The sequence below is a fragment of the Brassica rapa genome, chromosome A03 (genome assembly GCF_000309985.2).
Source record: "Brassica rapa cultivar Chiifu-401-42 chromosome A03, CAAS_Brap_v3.01, whole genome shotgun sequence".
NCBI lineage: Eukaryota > Viridiplantae > Streptophyta > Magnoliopsida > Brassicales > Brassicaceae > Brassica > Brassica rapa.
Genome location: NC_024797.2, coordinates 35,402,892 through 35,421,920, shown reverse-complemented (window position 1 = coordinate 35,421,920; position 19,029 = coordinate 35,402,892). Strand labels below are relative to the sequence as shown.

The 19,029-nt window shown below is 39.1% G+C and overlaps 1 long non-coding RNA gene across 1 annotated transcript; it reads left to right on the top strand.

The window, feature by feature from the left end:
* The first annotated feature begins 7,035 nt into the window (after nt 1-7,035).
* Nucleotides 7,036-8,185, top strand: LOC103849595. The gene is made up of 2 exons (XR_004456540.1): nt 7,036-7,264; nt 7,420-8,185. It is a non-coding gene; the product is annotated as an uncharacterized LOC103849595 (long non-coding RNA).
* Nucleotides 8,186-19,029: the final 10,844 nt, after the last annotated feature.

The window sequence follows — 19,029 nt, the reverse complement described above, 5'->3', positions numbered from 1 at the left end:
TATATTTAGAGTAGGGGTGGGCAAAATAACCGAATCGGACCAAACCGAATAGAACTAAAACCGATTCGAACCAAACCAAAGTTCATTTAAAATCATTCGGTTGAAGATTTTCCCAACCCGAACGGTTTGGACCAAACTGATAAACCAAAGTATTTTATAATTATTTAAATTAAAAATATTAGAAATATCAAGATATTAAAATCCTAAGATTAAGGCCACGTAATTTCCATTTTTTTTCAATAGCGTATATTTTTAAACCCTAAAGGCTAAAGCTAAAACCTAAACTAAGTCTAATTAAAAACAAACTACTCCACAGCGTCTCTTTTTTGCGTCTCCTACTCTCCTTCCTGCATATTTTTTCTTTTGGTGGTGTCAATTGTAATAACTTCAGGTGAGATTTTTAATATCAAGTTCTAAGAATTTGTTACATATATTTATACAACTGAAAAGTGAAAACATCAATTATTCATTTAGCTTACTAACGATTATTCATATGTTTGTAGATGGATAAAGCAAAAAATGACCAACAAGAAAATAAAAGAGTTTGATTCTCCAACACAGTCTCCAGTCTAAAAGAAAACTGCCTATAAAATCGCTTGCATGGAATGTTTTTACTAGGCTTGAAGATGATGACTCGAGGAAAAACATATTCATGCAATCCTGCTACAAGTGGAACTACTAACTTGAATGCACACAAAATAAACTAAGAGAAATCCGATTAAACCGAACCGAAACGCAAACCGAATCGAATACAAACCAAACCGAATATAAACCGAACCGAAAATAAACCAAACCGATTATAACCGAACCGAAACCGATCTAAACCAAACTAACTATGGTTTACTTCATCTGTAAATATTCTAGAACCGAACTAACCAAACCGAAGCGAACTTGAACCGAACCGATCAAATAACCGAAGTGCCCTCCCCTAATTTAGAAGGCTAATATTATCATCAACTTTACATAGCTCGACTGGTATATACTTCTGGTTTCATATTAGAGATAAAGAGACCAAAAGTTTTTTTTCTTGTGGACCGAAATTTTTCAAGCCCGGCCCTGCGCACATGGGAGCATAGACAATTCCATGGGCATGGATCAACCAAAGTGACATGCTCCACCAGAAAGTTCCAACTGACACCTACTAGAGGGAAACAAACCATCTCATGCCTTGCAAAGTCGAATCTCTCAAACCCATCTTGAGTGAGGTAGAGAGCCTTCCACTGCCGAGACACCAAAGCAGGGTAACTAAATCTAACATCAACACTCCACACCGGAGACAAGATCTGACAAACAAAACCACTCCGTAAGATTATTCACCAACCAAACGCACCTCCACCGCTGATGAGAAAAGAAATCCCCAAAACTGATACCAGTCAAATTACCCTAAGGAGTGATTTATACTCTCTCAAATAAGAGGTCGAGTTGTAGTACTTAGGGATTAAATTCACAGGGAGCTAGGGAATCTAGAGATTCAAATATGATTTGTTAAGCTAGATGTTTTAAGAGTTTTGGGGTTTTGGTGCTTTAAAAGGACATAGCTAGACTTAGGGTTTTTATTCAGGAAAGTTTGAATATAATCCTATAGATGCCTAATGAGTTGCATGCATGATAATGTAAAGCTCAACTATTTGATCAACAAGTCTTTCGGCCTTTGCGAGCATTGACTTGTTGACTATTAACTAGATCTATGATACACCTTCTGCACCGTCGAGCGATTATTCAAGTATGATATCAATCGACGCGCTCTAGTTAAGCTTTATGAGCAGGTTGAGTGAATGCTTACTAAGCGTACTAGATCAGCTCTCGCCTTGCTCATAGCAAGAAACAAAGTTCAATTAGAATGTTTTCAGGATGAGAATTAGCTATGGCTTTTATCAATCAATCATAGGGCAAGTTCTAGGTAGCTAATCTAGACACATGCATTAATGAACAATTCTAAAGATGATTATCACAACTTAGCATTCTTTAGTTGGGGCTAATCCCTCCTAACCTATTTAAACCCTAAAATCTAACAAGAGAACTACTCAGACATGACTAAGCAATTCATAACAATAGTTAAGTATAAAAACTTCATAGAATAAATAAGATAAATATCAATGGAGTTCCAATCACAAATTATAACTTTGGATCTTCTCTCCTATCTATCAATAAAACAATGAAACACAAAGAAAGCATTGTCTGCTTCTAACATGGCGGCAAAGCTTATATAATTAGGGTAAAACACTTTAGGGGCAATCTTGTAAATTAGTGAAATCTTGGGCTTCAAATCGGCTGTGACCAAACGGGCTTTCTTCGCGTTTCGCTATCGATCGACACCATGACTTGTGTATCGATCGATTATATCCCTCCAATATCGATCGATTGTCGATCTCGATGGTCATCTCGGGTGCTTGCTCCAAATATCTCCAAAATGCTCCAAAATCATCACTTATCTCCAAAACATTCCTGATCTTACAAATATAATAAATAGACTCTATAATAATATATATATTAGTAAAAACACCTATAAACTATTGATGAAAATGGGTCAAATCCATAGTCTATCAAAAACAAATCTTGAAATTTGAGAGCTCCCTTCGTCGTCAACCAAAGAGACGGCCTCCGCATCTTCCCCGACAAATGCACCTTATCTTGACTCCATAAGAAACCAGTTTCGAGGAGGGCCAACACCGGGCCCCGGAAACTGAAACCATAGCATCCACCGACAAACACTAGAGCAAAAAGATATAGGAGAATCAAGAGAGGAAGTGTAAATCTAGTAATAGGATGACTTTGAATGTTCTTGTTATTGATGAATGATGAAGAATACATGATACTTATACTTGGGGAATCATTGAAAACCCTAAGAAGAATTGGAAAACATCCTAAAGACATATGGATATATCCGAAACAATAACATAATTATCCCTTTTAGATATAAGGAAATATACTATTTCCTAATACTCCCCTTCAAGTTGGTGAGTAAAGATTCTGAACTCCCAACTTGGACAATAGATGATCAAACTGTGGTCGACCAAGTGCTTTGGTAAGGATATCCGCGAGCTGATCTTTTGTGCTGACATGACGAAGAGAAATAAGGCGAGCTTTAGCAGTGTCTCTGACAAAATGACAATTCCTTTCTATGTGTGTTTGTTCTTTCGTGAAAGACCGAATTAATAGCAATGTGAATAGCAGCTTGACTATCACAATAGAAGGGAACTGGGGTAGTAACCGGAACACCAAGATCAGCAACAAGTTGAAGTAGCCATCGTATTTCTTTTGCTGCTCCAGCCAGCGATCTATACTTTGCTTCTGCAGATGAAAGAGAAACCATATTTTGCTTCTTAGTTCTCCAAGCAATGGGAGAACCTCCAAGCAGCACCACAAATTAACTGAGCGAGCGACGTGAGTCGGGACATGACTACCAATCTGCATTGCAGTAGACAGATAGCTCAAGATTTCCATCGGACTTTAACAAAATTCCTTGACCAGGAGATCCTTTAAGAAGCCGAACGACCCTTAATGCTCCTTCCCAATGATCTTCCGTAGGAGCTTGCATGAATCGTGAGAGAATATGGATGGAGTAGCACAGTTCAGGTCGGGAGATAGATAGATACACAAGTCTGCCGACCTAACGTCAGTACTTTTTGGGATCTGAAAGTAATGGACCGTCATCAGAGGCAAGCTTGTGCTTTTGTTCCATAGGTGTCGAGACTGGTTTCGAACCCAACAGTCCTGTTTCAGCAATAATATCGAGAACATATTTGCGCTGAGAGATATATATTCCTTCTGCTGAACGAGCCACTTCAATACCTAGAAGTACTTCAGCTTTCCGAGATCTTTCATATGGAAGCACTTCCCTAAATATGCTTTAAACTTAGCCAGTTTATCAGAATTATTGCTTGCAATGAATAAATCATCGACATACACCAGCACTCTAATCTCTGTCCCATCGTGTGAGTAAGTGAACAGAGAGTAATCAGAGTAAGATTGCACGAAGCCGAACTTTAGAAGTGCTTGAGAAAGCTTTGCAAACCAACACCTTGGTGCTTGGTGAAGTCCATACAATAACTTACGCAGACGGCACACTTTCTTCAGATCAGAGTTACTGAAACCCGGTGGAAATCTCATATAGACTTCTTCTTCCAGATCATCATGGAGGAAAGCGTTATGAACATCCATCTGATGTATTTCCCAATTATTTGCTGCAGCCAAACGAAGGAGACCCCGAACCGTGGTCATTTTGACAACTGGTGCAAAAGTGTCATTGAAGTCTTTTCCTTCAACTTGTCAATTTCCGCATACGACCAGACGAGCTTTATGCCGCTCAACAGTACCATCGGCATTATATTTGACCTTAAACACACACAAACATGCGATGGCAACCTTGCCGGGTGGAAGATCGATGACATCCCAAGTACCTTGTTCTTCTAGAGCATCTACTTCACCACGTACGGCTTGACGCCATACTTTATGCTTAACAGCCTCATAGTAACTTTTAGGTTCAATTCCTGCGAGATACACTCGATGCGACGGTGAGAAATGCACATCAGTAACATACTCAATTAATGGGTAAAGTATCTTACCTGAGACAGTTTCGGAGGACAATGAAGAAGCACAGTGCTGAACGAGTGGGGTATCTTTAAGACAGACTGTTTGATAACCGATGTAATCTTTATATTTAGCTGCTGGTGCTCGTGTTCTATGTCCTCTACCAGGAAATTCTGTCACCGGAGATGGAACTGCAGGTTGTGCAGGCGAACCAACTGGTTGAACAGGTGTTGGAATAACTAGGACTGGTTAAAAAATGTCCACATCACAATTTCAAGTAATTAAAAAAATTATAAGTCTTAATATGCATGCACTAACTCAAATATGTTTTGTATAGAGATATCACTCTTCTTTTGGGATATCTCTGCAAAAATACTAAAGAACAAAGATGTTGCCATTTTAAAAGAAAACATTGCGGTGAAGCTTTGTAATTTGGAAAAGATTTTTACACCTTCGTTTTTTGATGTTATGGAGCATCTCGTTGTGCAGTGCAATATAGATGATCCAGTGCAATATAGATGGATATATCCTTTCGAGCGATACATATATCATGTGAAGAAAAAAATAAAAATAAGGAACATATTGCAGGTTCCATTATTTCCTAATGTCTTACTTTGGAGATTTCTAGAGCTTCTGCACATCACTTTGGAAAATCCAGAAGTGCCCGCTACCGTTTTGCAACCTGGAGATATTCGCTTTACATATCATGATCCAGATGTGCTAAATATGTTTTACCATGAAGGTCGAGTTAGTGGAAAAATATATCAGAGGCATCTAACCGATGATGACTATACTGTGTTACAAACGTTTTTGATTCTCAATTGTCCTGCATTTTAGCCCTACGAAAGGTATTTTAACTAGTTTTTATGTGTTTCCTTTTTACAATGTCAATTATAAGTATTTTATAACAACTATAGAAGAGGATGTTTGAGGAGCTAATGATGGACAACAACCCAGATATATGTGGTAATGATCTACAAATAGTGAAAAACAACCACCATGCGGAATGGGTGAAAAACTATGTAAGTTTTTTTATATAATTTGATTATCAATGTGAATTTATCATTGACATAATTTTAATTAACAAGTTAACAAAGTGAGTAAGGTATATCAGTTTCCAATGTGGATGTTGGATTTCATACAAGGCCCGAAACGAAATTATAAAGCTTGGCCGATTTATTTCTCACGAGGATACTACTTCCACACACATGGCCATGGCCAAGATAAAAGAACCCAACATTACGGTGTCCAAATCATGGGTACGACGGACACTGACTATTACGGCTTGATCGAGGATATAATGATGGTTGCGTATTCTGGTTCTATTGGTCTTAAAAGCCATGGTTTTTAAGTGTAAGTGGTTTGATACAATTGTAAGTTTGGAGATTCGAAAACATAAATCGGGAATCGTCAATGTGTCTCTCCGCTGGCAGTATGAGAAGTATGACCCATTATCTTATCTGGTAATTGTGATCAAGTTTGTTTCATTCCTTATACGCGGGTTCGAGGCACATCATCAAACGATTGGTGGGCATGTATGAATGTTGTGCCTAGAGGGGTTCGAGAAATTTCTGAAGTTGCTCTTACTGCGTTATAAGATGATATACACAGCCAAGTTTTTGCACGAAGTGAAATGTTACGCTTTGAAACTTATGTTGTGGAAGATGATTCAGATTATGATTCAGATCTGATTCAAGTTCTTAGTGTTTTTATGATATATGCATGTATAATATAAGTTCTTAATGTTTTGTAAGATATATGAATGTAGAATATAAGTTCTTATTGTTTGTACGATATATGAATGTATAATATAAGTTCTTAATGTTTTGTAAGATATATGAATGTATAATATAAGTTCTTAGTGTTTGTAAGATATATGAATGTGTAATATAAGGTTTTATGTAGTAAATTGTAATATATAAAATGTATGATACGAATTTATAATATATGAGTGTATAAAAAAATATGAAAAACCTATCTAAACCATATCTATAAACCCTCATTAACCCTTAAAATCTTCTAAATTTCTAAAAAGTTATGATTACCTTCAATTTTTTTGGGCCAAAACTAATTCCCTCTAAATTTTTAGCCCAAAACCCATTTTCCACACTTAGTATTTTCCCAAAATTTCTACAAACCTACTCTCTCCCCCTCGTGTCTTTGTTTACTCTCTAATTCCTCGTCTCATCTCTCTCTCGTCTCGCCTCAAACACGAGAAAGCCAACCACTCTCTTTCCATCTCTCTAACCTCTCGATCTCTCTTCTAGCTCTCTCAATCTCTCGTCTAGCTCTCTCTGCGATGTCTCATTCCTCCGCAAATGCAACCAATGACCGTTGTTGTCCTCACCCTCCAAGCTTGAATCTTCAAGGTATGGTGCAGGACCACGCACCTTTGCTAATATTTTGTGTACAATGGTCAGTTTTCCATCTCTTTGTACTTCCATTTTCCCTCTATTTAACTGCTCATTGTCTAACTTTTTGTTCTTCCCTTTGTTGTAGGCAGTTGATGAAGGTATTGAGGAACCAGTTTCATATCCCGACCTTGTGAGAAAGACTCTCACCCGTAAAGATGGGACCTTCATTGACGAACAAGCAGCGGCACTGGTTCTAGAGGTTGAGAAAGCGGTTGAAGAGATGCTACAAGAGGGATCTCCAGGTTGGAGATAGCCAAACTAACTCAACGGCTGCCACAATAACTTCAAAGCGCCTTCTCCTAAACCAAGAATACATCAAGGTAATAATCTCTCCTGCTCATTATCTTTGTTTCTTCTTACTGTTTTTTTTATCAATGTTTATTTACTCTTGTATTGAATTTATAACAAGATCAGACTGTATTTTTATGACTGATTGTTCTCTGTTGTAATTTTGTTTTGTGTGTGTCCTTTTCAGCGTGGACAGACACGCATGGTCACCATTTATGGACTTAGCAATCTTCAATACAAGAACAAACATCCTTTTGGGTCGGTCCCTGCTGCACTCAAGCAAAACATAGACATGGAAATGCGGGTTTCTGGCTTGGAGACTCTCACTCAGGAAATCAAGTCTGATGTTCATGCTTTAAAGACTTACTTCAATGAAGGGACAGCTAAAACTCAGTCAACTCTCAACATGAGTCTGCAACTTCAACAGCCTCAAGCTTCTAGTGTGGGCCTCAAAACGCCAATTCGTCAACATACTCAAAAATAGACACATGGAAGCTCTGCGAGACCAGCAAACGGAAAAGACAGAAAAGAGAGAGGAAGGAGTCAGCAAGATTTATAGGTGGGCAAAGGCAGTGATGCCATGCCAAATGTTCGCATCGGATCTGACATCGGATCTAACAAAACTAACATCCAGAACTTTCTCCAAATCAGTGCTTTCTGAGATGAAATGATAAAACACCACCTTGTCCACACTCCGGCCACGCTCTAGAGTATTTGAGCGTACAACCTAACAGAGGACCAGTGATGTAAAGCAAGAAGGAGGAGAGCAAACGTTTAAATCACATAATTAAAAGTTAGAAAAAGAAAGGGAAGGGTGGCGACCGACGACTAGTAAAGCACCGCTGGTTAGAAATTGAAGAGACAGCGAGGAGGTGAGTGTCTGGGGGAAAGAAAAAAAACAAAAGATTTTCTGCCATCCCTCTCTCTCTAATAGTCATTCACCCAATTTTTTTTATAAATAAAAAATAAAAGAAACAGTAAAAATATAAAGAAAAATAAAGAAGGAAAGAGGAGCATATACGTTTCTCGTATGAGAAAGTCTACAACAAAGTTGAGTGAGACTCTGAATTCATTTGCCATTTTTTAAATTTTATTAATTATTTAATTAATTAATATATGTTATTATTATAAATATTAGAGACTTAGTGGAGAACTTTATCCGTTTTGGATTCCCTAGGCAGTTCTATATTTTCACTTTTTGGAATGAATTCAACATTTTCACATAATTAAAAAAATCATAGAAAATAAAATGAGAGAATGAAAAATAGTTTTGAAAAGAAATTTTTAAAAACTTTATAAGAGACCTGAGAATACATTTTCACGCTAGCTAGTATAATTTTATAAGAAAAATAAAATTTACTTGTTCAGTTAATTATATTAGAGTGTATAAAATTGCCCATGCAAATCAACCATGTCTGTATTATAACTATAAATTAAGACCGACTGAGATTACTAATGGAAATTTAAAAGGTTGATTTACAAAAATATTTTAAATTTAGGTACTCAAAACTTGCTTTATAAAAAAAAAAAAATTTCCTGTTATATTTCATTAGGTCACGGGACACGTATTTTCGTATAGAAGATGGGGTTTCCATCTAATCTATATTGTTGTGTTCAAAACAAAAACGCTCCCTTCGATTTTTGACCCAAAAAAGGGCAAATCTCCAAAATAACACATTTCTAATTTTTTATCACAAAAATAACACTCAAAAACTAAAATAACCAAAATAGCATTTTATCTTTTGAAAAATTTAAATTTTTTTATTTTTCAAAATTTGAAATTTTATCCTCAAAACCTCACTTCTCAACTCTAAACCCTAAAAACTAAACTCTAAACCCTAAACTCTAAACTCTAAACCCTAAACCCCACCCCTTGAATGCTATTTTTGTGACTTTTGGCCTTGAGTGCTAGTTTAAGAACAAAAACTTGATTTAGTGCTATTTTAATCTTTTTCTCCCTTCAATTTTATTTTTATTTGTTCAAATGGAAAAGCCCCTTACGTAGGAATTGCTAATTGATGAATTGGAGCTATCAAACGTTTCCATTTTAGGTAATTATAAAGAGTACTCGAACAAAATAATATAGAGCGTATTGGTTTATTGTCATTGTAGACCATCTAAAAAGCCAAAACTAAAAAAAGAGCACAAACAAAAATATTTCGTATGATTGACAGTTCCGGTTTTTTATGACATCTCATGGACAATTCCACTAATATATATATATATATATATTTTTTTTTTTGACGTCGAACGGCTATTTGTATTACTCAGGTTTGAGGTGGTCTGGGTAACCAGACCGGAATAAAGCAACCAATGAAAAATAACTCTCTATGAAAGGTCCTAGCAGTCTTAGCTAAATAATCCGAGAACTGATTGCGCACTCGTGGGACATGGATGATCTTAAAGTCTGGAAAGCAAATCTGCAGCGTCTCTATCTTCTCCAATTCTGTCGCGAATCTTGGCCACTTTTGGGGTTCTTTTATCATTGCAATCAGCTCCTTGCAGTATGTTCCAAAGCTCTGGCATGGCGAGTGTTGAAGCATATTCTCCATCGCCCAGCGCAGTGCTTCTAACTCCGAATGCAATGCTGATTCACATCGAGTGAAGTTCCGTGTTCCCATAAGTTGTATGTTGACCCCACTATCCATCCAATCCCATCCACATCCACTAAATCGATCATAAACTGTCCAAGATCCATCCAGTAGGCAAATATTACCCAAACTTAAGACTTGGTTTTCCTCACTATTGTTGGCTACTACTGGCGGTAACATCTCATTTGCACTAAACCAGGCGTGGCATTCACTTTCTGCGTATCGAACTAATTCCAAAGGGTCTCTGTCTATTCCCCTGAAAAGTTTATCATTTCGAGCCTTCCAAATATACCATATTATCCAGGGATAAGGATCTATGTCTTGATCTGGTTCTATGATATTATTCTTCCTTCAGAATAGATAGTACATGTTTGTGTAGACGCTTGACACTGGAAATGTACCTGGGCTTCTAGGAGTTGTCGATAAAGACCATATTTGCAGAGCAGGAGGGCATTCGAATATAGCATGAGTTACAGATTTCTCTGTTTCCCCACACCTCGGGCAATAATTATCGCACCTCATATTCCTCCTTACTAGATTCCTCGTTACTGCCGCCTGACCTGTTATCAATTGCCATATAAGATGGCACATCTTCCTTGGCGCTTTCAATTTCCAAGCAAAGGCTTGAAGTTTGGTGATACGTGGTTCCAATATTTCCTTTTCCTCTCCTAGCTTCAACAGATTTTGAGCAACCCAGTATCCAGATTTAACTGTATATTCACCATTCCTCGTGTAGTTCCAACAGAAAGTATCACGGTGATGAGTAGAGCTTATGGCCATACTGCGAATGAGAGGTATGTCATCAGGATGAACATAGTCCTCTAATATTCATGCGTCCCATTCGTTCGATTCCTGATTAATGAGGTCACTAACCCTCATATTCGGGTGCATCACTGGTGCTACAAGAATAGCTGGTCTAGCAGGTGTCGTTGGAATCCATGGATCTTCCCACACCCTGACTTCATAGCCAGAATGAATCTTCTGTCTGACCCCCAGAAGTAGAAGCTTTCTTGCGGCAAAGATGCTTGTCCACACATATGATGGACTACTTGCAGAAACTACTCTCAATGGAGAGGTCATCCTATAATATCTGCCCTTCAAGACTCGGGCAACAAGTGAATCAGGGTACTGAACCAATCTCCATAATTGTTTTGTCAGTAATGCTAAATTGATCTCATGAATTAATCGGAAGCCAATCCCGCCTTCATCTTTTGGTAGACAAACTTTTTTCCATTTCGCCTAGTGTATTCCTCTTTTTGGTGGATTCGAACTCCACCAAAATTGTGCAATGGCATTAGCGAGGTTTTCACAAATCTCCAATGGGAGCAAAAACGTCGACATAACGTATGTCGGAAGAGCGAGTAAAATGGATTTGATCATTATCTCCTTCCCCCCTTTTGAGAGCCATCTACCAGTCCACCCATTTACTCTGTGCATTAGGTTTTCCTTTAGAAATGCAAAGAGCTTGCATTTGGATCCACTAATATCTTATGGGATTCCCAAGTACTTCCCCATTCCACCATCATTATGTATTCCAAGTACATCTTTAATCTCTTGCCTAGTACCTGCATTAATCCTCTTACCAAAGAGCAAAGAAGATTTGTCGAAGTTGATACATTGGCCAGATGCTTTACCATATGTCCTGACTACTTTCATCACTTCTTCACATTCACGGGGTTCCGCCTTACAAAAGACAAGGCTATCATCAGCAAAGAGAAAGTGGGATACCGAAGGACATGCGCGTGTGACACGCATCCCGTTATCTTTCCTTGATTCTCTGCATGATTGAGAAGGCTAACGAGCGCTTCCGTGCACAGAATAAAAATGAAAGGAGACAAAGGATCTCCTTGTCGTAGGCTTCTACCTGGAACAATATTTCCTCTTGGCTGCCCATTCATAAGAACTTTATATTTTACCGATGTAATGCACCTCATGATCCATCTGATTCATGTTTCAGAAAATCCCATCTTTCGCATCACTGCTTCGATAAACGACCATTCCATCATATCATATGTTTTACTCATATCTGTCTTGATGGACATTCTTTTATTGTGTCCACTCGGTTTAGTTTGCAGGGCATGAAACATTTCTTGAGCAATCATGACATTATCTGATATCTGCCTTCCAGCAACAAAGGCTGACTGGGTTTCTGATATTAACCCTGGCAATACTTTTCTTAATCTCTAGCATAAGACCTTAGAGACGATCTTGTAGCTGACATTACACAAGCTTATAGGTCTGAATTGAGCCATATCATTAGGCTTAGTTGTCTTCGGGATGAGACAAATCTTTGTATCATTCAGACCATTGGCTATATTCCCTTCAAAGAGGAATTTATTAACCATAAGAGTTAAATCCTCCTTGACTATATCCCAGAACTTCTGGTAAAAAAGTGCAGTCATCCCGTCGGCCCCAAGGCTTTGTCTGGATGCATGGCAAAGAGAGCTAGTTTTACTTCCCATTCAGAAACATGAGCCGTTAGGCTGTCATTCATGACTCCGGTAATCGTCGTAGGAACTTCAGATAGCGCCTCTTCAATGTCTTCTGGAATAGAAGACTCAAAGATTTGCCGAAAATAGCTTGTCGCAATGGCCACCAGTCCTTCCTCGTCCTCAAATACGTTGCCATCTACATCCAATAGCTGCGTAATTTTGTTCTGTGCTCTCCTCTGCTTCGTTAAGGCATGGAAATATTTAGTATTCTTATCTCCCTCTCTCAGCTAAATCACTCTATTCTTATGTTTTCAGAACATTTCTTCTGCCTTAAGAGCATCAGAGAGTTCCTTTAATGCTGCTGCAATTTCCTCAGTCGTCGCGTTATAGTCTGCTTATAAACCCTCGACTTTCTCCTTTAGCTCCTCCACTAGCTTTGCAGAGTTAATGTTGTATAATTTTCTCCACTCACTCAAGGCTTTCCGGCAGCTAAAAATATGTTCCATTATAGTCGCATTCGGGGCGAGATCGGGAGATTTCCATCCCTCCAGAATAACCTGCCTTAGTTCCTCGTTGTCTAGCCATCTTCTATCGAATTTGAATTTTTTAGATCTTCTCGTTGGCTTTTTGAGTATGTCTGCTAGAATCGAACGATGGTCCGATCCCCATAACCTCATGTACTTTACATTAGAGTGTGGAAATTTCTCATGCCAATCAGCATTTCTTACCGCTTTGTCTAGTCGATAGCGAACAGTTACATGTCCTGCTCTCTTCCCTACCCATGAAAGCATATCTACTGTAAAAGGAAACTCTAACATCCCACAATCTATAAGTATTTGCTTAAAAGGCAAAAACGAGCTATCAGGACGTTGTCTCCCTCCTTCCTTCTCATTGTGTATATATATTTTTATGTATTAATAGTGTATATCAGTGACAATTATCCCATGCATACGTCAACGAAATCTTTATTATATTTATGCCAAGAAAACAATTGTCCCACGACTCAGTTATGGAAAAGATCTGTATTATATTTATTAAGAAAAAGAAGGAAAAAAAAGTCTGAATTGTAATGATTGCTCTAATTTTCTATATATATGTACCGAGGGGTCAGTCGTTTTGGTAAAGCTTTGTCATATACCATGATTTTCGCCCGCTTTTATACATGGTATATAAAGGTTTTAAGATGTATTAATCATGTTTTAGAGTCTTTTCAAAGCAAATACAGGTTTATTCACCTGATGGAAGGAAATGATACTTTTGGGACATTTTGGAATGCTTTTACGCAAGGAAAATCGATCGACGCTTGAAGAGTAACATCGGTCGATCTTAATCACTTACTATCGATCGACATACATTCGTGTGCATCGATCGATATGCAGTCTCACAGATGAAATCGCAAACTAAAAGATTTCATTTCCTAGAAGATCTATTATTTACAACTTAAGTCCCTGGCCGCCTGTTAGGCTATATGTACTAGGGTTTTGTATCATTTCTAGGCAGACACTTGCAAAAGACCTAGTTTGGAAAAGGAGCATTTTGGCTACCATTAGGAGAGCTTAGGATTGGAGAGATAGATCTGAGACTGCAAAACAGAGAAGATCTTGAACTCCTTTATTTCTATTATTCTATCTATTTGTGTTCTATGTTTCATTTGAGTTTATTTCACACCATCATGACTTTGTCTCTCATGAATATGTCTGAGTAAACCAATTGTTAGATTTAGGTTTCTCACCATGGTTGAAATTATGTCTTGCTAATATGACTGTTAAAAAGGTGTTTGATTGTTCTTTCATTGCTTATGAACTTAATGCTAAAATTGAGATTGATCACCTTCATTTTAGATCTTAGGTTTAATTGAGTTCAACTAACCGTTTCCTCTCAATACCTGAACCCATTTGCGTGATCTAACTGACTCAGGCGCAACGACAGTTGGTCTGAGAAGGTTAGAGAACAAGTTAAACCCGTTCGCAAAGCTCACTAGAATAACCGTCGATCGACGCAACTATCGTTCTGTCGATCGATCGTTACAAAGGTGTATCGGTCAATGTACATCAAGTCGCATCGATCGACACTCTCTCGAGATCAAAATACGACAGTTGAGATCCGAGATCTAGTGAAGATAACCTATCCGGTTAAATCAACGTTTAGTTCATGAACCATTGAACCCTTTAGTCTAAACTAAGTGCATACATTTTATACCTGAGAATTACCTGAATCTAGCTACTTTTCCAATCTTGAAACCACTTCAATTCAATCTATTGAATCACTGTTGTTTTCAATTAATCATTTATTGCTTTTAAAACTATTAAAATCTTTTATTCTATATTCATTTCTAAGTATTTAAGTCTGTTGAGTAATCCTAGAGTCTCTGTGGATTCGATCCCTAAGTACTACATCTGAACCTCTTTTGATGAGAGTAACACTCTTTAGGGTAATTTGAGTGATATCAAATTTGGCGCCGTTGCCGGGGACTCTTTCTTATTACCATTAGATTTAATTTAGAATTTAGTATAGACTTGTTACGAAAATCTTGCTAAAGTTTTTTTTTCTTAATCTGTTAATCAGACACAAAGAATGGAGAACATAGAGCGCGACCAACCATCGATCGACGGAAATATGTTTCCATCGAGCGACGATGAGTCAGAGGAATCGACCGATACGGAGTCACCAACATCGATCGATACCGCCCAGCCAGAAGCAGGTAAGTATTCTCTTACCAAGCCCGCTAATGAGAAAGTAGTCCAAACTGAACTAAATGGTCAAACGAGCAATGAAACTAGCCAAACTAAACAGGGGACTTAAATCCCTGTTAAGGAAAATTCCACCTTAACTAAAGGTGAAGATATAAAATTGTCCATACAAGACTACCTTGATCCTGGTAGGACCTATTCCAATAGGTCCGCTATTAAAATACCAGGAGACGATACCAAAAAATCTAAGTTTAACGCAGATTACTACCGTATGGTTCGTCAAAACCCATTCCGTGGATCCCTCCCAGAACACCCACAAGATCATATTGAGACTTTGGAAGAATTAGTACCAGATGAATATGATCGTTGCAAACTATTCTCATTCTCCCTAGAAGGAGAAGCCCTCAGGTGGTTGAACTGTTTAGCAACAAGATCACTCACTTGTTGGGAAGAGATTAGAAGAGCTTTCCTTAGAGAATTTTTCACTGATGAATTATCACAACGGGAGGTAAATGCGATTGGTAGAAACTCGGATAACCGACCCTGGTATGCCGACATAGTTAACTATTTGGCAGCTGAGGTTGAACCAGACGAACTCAAGGGATATATGAGGAAGAAATTTTTCAGAGAAGTAAGACGCTATCATTGGGATGAACCTTACCTCTATAAGCATGGTTCTGATGGCATATACAGACGATGCGTATCCGACGCTGAAATTCCAGACATTATTTACCAATGTCACGGAGCTGAGTATGCAGGACATTTCGCTATCTTTAAAACGGTTTCGAAAATTCTCCAAGCAGGCTTTTGGTGGCCAACTATTTTTCGCGATGTCCATGCATTTATAACCCAATGTGATAGATGCCAAAGACATGGAAAAATCAGCAAAAGACACGAAATGAAACAAAAGTTCATTCTTGAAGTTGAAGTCTTTGATTGCTGGGGTATCGATTTTATGGGACCTTTCCCATCTTCATATGGAAACAAATATATACTAGTCGCTGTAGACTACGTATCCAAATGGGTCGAAGCAATAGCTTCCCCTACCAATGACGCATCTGTGGTTATTAAACTCTTCAAGATTATAATCTTTCCAAGATTTGGAGTTCTAAGAGTAGTCATTAGTGACGGTGGAACTCATTTCATTAACAAAATCTTTGATAGATTACTTAAAAAGAATGGTGTTCATCATAGAGTAGCTACACCTTACCATCCACAAACTAGTGGACAAGTAGAATTTTCTAACCGGCAAATTAAGGAAATCTTAGAGAAAACCGTAGGAATCTCCAGAAAAGATTGGTCTAGGAAACTAGATAATGCACTTTGGGCCTACATGTCTACCTCCTACAAAACGCCTACAAAACGCCGTTAGGAACAACACCATTCTACCTCCTTTATGGCAAATCATATCATCTACCAGTCGAACTGGAACATAAAGCAGCTTGGGCTACCAAACTTTTGAACTTTGATATCAAACCGGCTGCAGAAAGGAGACTCATCCAGCTTAACGAGCTTGATGAAATCAGACATTTAGCTTTCGAAAATTCAAAAATCTATAAAGAAAGGACTAAAACCTATCACGATAAAAAGATCATATCCCGGCACTTCGAGCCAGATGATCAAGTCCTCCTTTATAACTCTCGATTGACTTTATTTCCTGGAAAGCTAAAATCCCGTTGGTCTGGACCCTTCACCGTAACGAACGTTCAACCCTCCGGAGCTATCACCTTACAAAATGAGAAAGGCCAGGAATTTACAGTGAATGGCCAACGAGTTACGTATTATTGGGCAAAACCACCAGCGAAAATGCCCATGGTGCTGTATGAACCTGATAATTAGTTTAATCAGGAAGTCGAGCTAAAAACTTAAAAATTAAGCGCTGAATGGGAGGCAACCCATTTATTTTTATAAAAAAAAAAATTCATTAATTAAAATTAATAAACTATATTTACTAGAAATTAATGGTAATTTTTGTATTTCTTAATATTAGCATTATTTAGAAAATTTAGTAATTAGAATACGTCAATAAAAAGGACATCGATCGACGCGGCATTACTGCCATCGATCGATGCGGACATATCGACGGTTTTAACATTAACTTCAATCGATATCAACCCACTTCCTCTTTCAAAATCACAAACACAACCGAAAACGAATACACCCATTTTCTCTCTCGATTCTCGACGGATTTCGTCCGTTCTTTGCCTAAATCCACTCGATTTTTCACTCTGTAACTGTTAAATCCACTCCCGAAATCAACATTCAAGGTATGCACTCGAAATTTTCAATTTTTTGAAAAATTAGGGTTTTCGTTTTGATTTGGATTAGAACGCGTGATTTAGGGCGATAGAGAGATGTTTTTGTAGTTCATATTGCTTATCTAGAGTTCGGTTTGTGATTTCTATGCATTTAGATTAGTATAAACGCGATTTGGAGTTGAGTGATTTTGCAGGTTTCGCGATTCGACATCGGTTGATATGAACTTGTTCGCATCGACCGATGCTCTCTTGTCGGATTGTTCCGACACGACTATATCGATCGATGTTCAATAAAACCCATCGATCGATATTACATTATATGCGACAATGCTAACCTTCTTTTCTTCTTGGTTTCAGATGAGCAGCTCAGAGACTAACGCGAGAAACAGAGAACTCAGGTCGAAAAGTAGGTTCGACGAGACTAGCAGCTCCTCCAACCCACAGCGTCATCCATGGCCTCGCCCCGAAAACACACCATTCGATGTTCCGGGCTATGCTGATCCTAAGGCAGCGATCAACAGCAGCGAGTGCCGTCAGCGTCCTCTGTTCGATGACTGGGACGACTACGACAGCCTCTTCTACAATTCCTGGCTAGGAATCTCTATCGAGCCCACCAAGTTCCTTGACCGACCCATCCTGAAGAAACTCGGGATCGAGGGGGATGTCAAGGACATGATCACGCAGCTTGGACTCGGTACCATGCCCTCTCGCGCTTACGACCTCTACCCCGATCTCGTCCGCCAGTTCATGGCCACTGTCGAGGTAATCTACAGGACTTCAGCTGCGAGGGTAGCGGGAGATGGCACTTTGAGCTTCTTCGCCAGAGGGACACGCTACAGGATCACTATCTCCGAGCTCTGCCGCATCTACGGTTTCGATGAGAGCATCGCCTTTTACGCGGTCCCACCCTTCTCACACATTAAGGGATTCTGGGAGATCGTCGGCACAGGAGTTTGGGACACGAACAGGGCCGTGCTATCAGACATCCGCCATCCTGCACTTCGCTACTTCCTACGGCTCCTTGCAAACATACTTGTTTGCAAGATGGAGCCCAACAAGGTCTGGATAAAGGAGCTCACACTACTTTTCTGTGCAGTGAACGGCGTGGTGGACTTGGTTGAGTTGGACGAGGATGGCGAGGTAAGCCCGCCGAACCTCGGAGCTGTCTTTGCCGCGCATTTGGTGGAGCTGAAGAAGAAGCCCTTCACCAGCAAGGGCAAGAACAAGAAGGAGACAGTTGGGAGTCTTCTGACCCCGATTTTCCAGTATCTCGGCATCCACCTTGACTCTCGCACCGCCGACCGCGACCACGCCTTCCTCGAAGAGCAGCACTTGATGCACTCGCTATGGCTCGAGGAAGGAAAGCTCTGGCGCCTCATGATCCACGACGAGGATCGCCTTCTACCCCTACCAGATAGGAGGATCACTGACTTCGGCAACAATGTGGAGCAGCTTTGATGCATGCCAGACAAGGCATTCCTCCGCAACCCACGGAACATGTCACGCCGACCTGTGATAACCCGCCCTTTGGAATAAAATGGTCGAGAGAGCAAAAGTCAGAATCCAGAGCCGAGCTTTTGGGAATCAAAGCAATTGAAGGAATGTTAAGTTTTGATCACTTAAGACTTAACATGGATCGAAGAAAATAGAAGATTGGTCGAGCATCAACTTTGTGGTTGATTCGCGGGCAATACAGATCGATCGGGAAATTTGAAGTACGAGAAGGTCGAAGAATGGATCGTGAGTGAAGCATGAGTTGAGATAAGCTGCTCTACCATTGTTAGAAATGTCTTAGATTGATCAGACGGCAGTTTTGGAAGAATCAC